Source organism: Balaenoptera borealis, assembly GCF_965194805.1.
Source record: "Balaenoptera borealis genome assembly, chromosome: 1".
In the NCBI taxonomy this organism is placed as follows: domain Eukaryota; kingdom Metazoa; phylum Chordata; class Mammalia; order Artiodactyla; family Balaenopteridae; genus Balaenoptera; species Balaenoptera borealis.
The window spans coordinates 12,647,930-12,650,390 of NC_138860.1; the positions used below are offsets into that span (position 1 = coordinate 12,647,930).

Below are 2,461 nucleotides of genomic sequence, written 5' to 3' on the forward strand. Positions count from 1 at the left end.
CTTCCCATCTACTAAGCCCTTCTAGTAGTGTGACAGCTGGAATTCATGTTCCGTCATTAACTGAATCCCCTGTATCCTCAATTTTTGTTCTGAATATTCTGTGCATTGTTTAGCATGAACAGAAATTTAGCTTATCCCTGACTACCAAGAGGTCAGTTCTTAGTCCTCCTCTCTGTCTACATTAACTTGGTGATCTCAATCTCTCTCACAGCTTTAAATAACATCTATGTTTCTCCTCCTGTTCACACTCCTGCATAGTTTAAAAAAAAAAAGAAATGGAGGGAAGGGAGAGAAAAGAAAGAAAGAAAGAAAGAAAGAAAGAAAGAAAGAAAGAAAGAAAGAAAGAAAGAAAGAAAGAAAGAAAGAAAGAAAGAAAGAAGAAAGGAAAGAAAGAAAAAGGAAGGAAGGAAGGAAAAGGGAAAAATGGCATTTTAATGAGTCAACACTGTCAAGGAAATGCTTCTCTCTCGCCATCATGTTGTAAAGGGTTTTGTTTGTTTTTTGTTTTTTTGTTTGTTTGTTTGTTTTCATGTTTCTCACTGCCTCTTTGATCAGGTCTTTATTCAAAATTAGCTGTCCAAAATGATTTTACCTTTACCAAATAAACAAATTTAAGTTTATGCAGCAGCCTTCTTTTCCCCTGTGGTGGGTTTCTTTTCGGTGGGTTTCTTTTCTGTGGGCTTCTTTTTAGCAGGCTTCTTTTCAGCTGCTGGTTTCTTGGTCACTGCAGCCTTTTTTCCCACCAAAGCCTTCTTTGGCTTCTTTGGCTTCTTCAGCTTCTTAACGCGAACAGCCTCTTTTCCCTTCTTTCCCACCACAGGCTTCTTGCCTAGAATCCCCTTATCATCTGATTTGGCTTCTAGTGCTGCTGCTGCCCTATCCATCCGGATTTTGTGGTTCTTGGCCTGGCGAAGAATGGTGTTCCGGCGCATGGTCTTTGCATATGGGTTTAGCTTCAACATGATTCTCAGGTTTTTCAGTGGATTCTTCTTCAGGACTCTGCGATGAATCTTCTTGTGTGGTGCTCGGAGGGCTCTTTAGATCTCTGGGCTTTTCAAGATTCTGCTAAGGTCTGTATTGAGCATCTTGTGCATGGGGAGGTTGTAGTTACTCTTGAGGGAGGCAGGTTTACGCCAGGTGCCATACAGCTCATCTAACTTGCGGAAAGCACTTTCAGTCCAAATGCAGAAACGTCCCACATGCCCACCAGGAGCAAGTTTCAAAATGTTCAGTTTGCTTACATTAAGCAGAGTAATTCCAGGGATGTTTCTGAAGGCCTTGATGATACCATTGTCCTCATTATAAATGATGCAGGGTCCCCTGCACTGGATACAGCGACAGTTTCTCATTTTGCCTTTGCCAGCTCTCATTCGCTGCGAGGCGTAGATCTTTTTGATATCATTCCAAGCCTTAAGTTTCTTCAGGAGCAAAACAGCCTCCTTGGTCTTCTTGTAGCCTTCAACTTTATCTTCAACCACCAAAGGAAGTTCAGGAACTTCCTCTATACGATGACCTTTAGACATGACCAGCGCTGGTAAAGCCGAGGCAGCCAACGCAGAGCAGATGGCATATCGTTTCTGCGTTGTATTCACTCTGCGGTGCCAACGTCGCCAGGTCTTGGTTGGTGCAAACATGCGGCCCCCACGACACATATTTCCAAAAGCACCCTGGCCAGAACGGTGAGTGCCGCCACCTCGAACCCTGGGAATTCGAGCCACAGCTCTGCCAGTACCCCAAGACTCAGCACTGGTTTGATGACCTGCTAATTCACTGACAGCATAGGGCTGTCTGTTGTTTTTGCGCAAGTTGGTGTAAACAAAGTTCACAATATCTGGTCGAATGGGAGCCTTGAACACAGCAGGCAAAGTGACATTTTTGCCAGATGACTCCCCCTTTTCAGAGTACACTGATATCAGTGGATGAGCACACGCCATGGCGGGGAGAGGAGAACGCCATGCTCCTCTCAACCCGGCGGCTCCCACAGGAAAAGCAAGGGTTTTGTTTTTGTTTGTTTTTCTTTTTCTTTTTTTGTCAGAGGAAACAAAGCTAGTGGAGAAGAAATAAATGCATGCAATAGACAAGGAGAACATTTGCAAGATAGCTTCATGCTTGTAAGATTTCTCTGAAACCTCAAAAGAAATATATAACCTCTTAGAAACAATCTTTAAAAATATAGTTAAAATGTATAAAGATATTTTTTAACATCTTTATTGGACTATAACTGCTTTACAATGGTGTGTTAGTTTCTGCTGTAACACAAAGTGAATCAGCTACACGTATACTTATATCCCCATATACCCTCCCTCTTCTGTCTCCCTCCCACCCTCCCTACCCCATCCCTCTAGGTGGTCACAAAGCATTGAGCTAATCTCCTTGCGCTATGCAGCTGCTTCCCACTAGCAATCTATTTTACATTTGGTAGTGTATAAATGTCCATGCCACTCTCTCACTTTGTCTCAGC

The 2,461-nt window shown here is 43.0% G+C and overlaps 1 pseudogene across 1 annotated transcript; it reads right to left on the reverse strand.

Moving 5' to 3' along the window:
- Positions 1-540: 540 nt before the first annotated feature.
- Positions 541-1,958, reverse strand: LOC309630370 (large ribosomal subunit protein uL4 pseudogene; annotated as a pseudogene). The gene has a single exon. The product of its transcript is annotated as a large ribosomal subunit protein uL4 pseudogene (transcript).
- Positions 1,959-2,461: the final 503 nt, after the last annotated feature.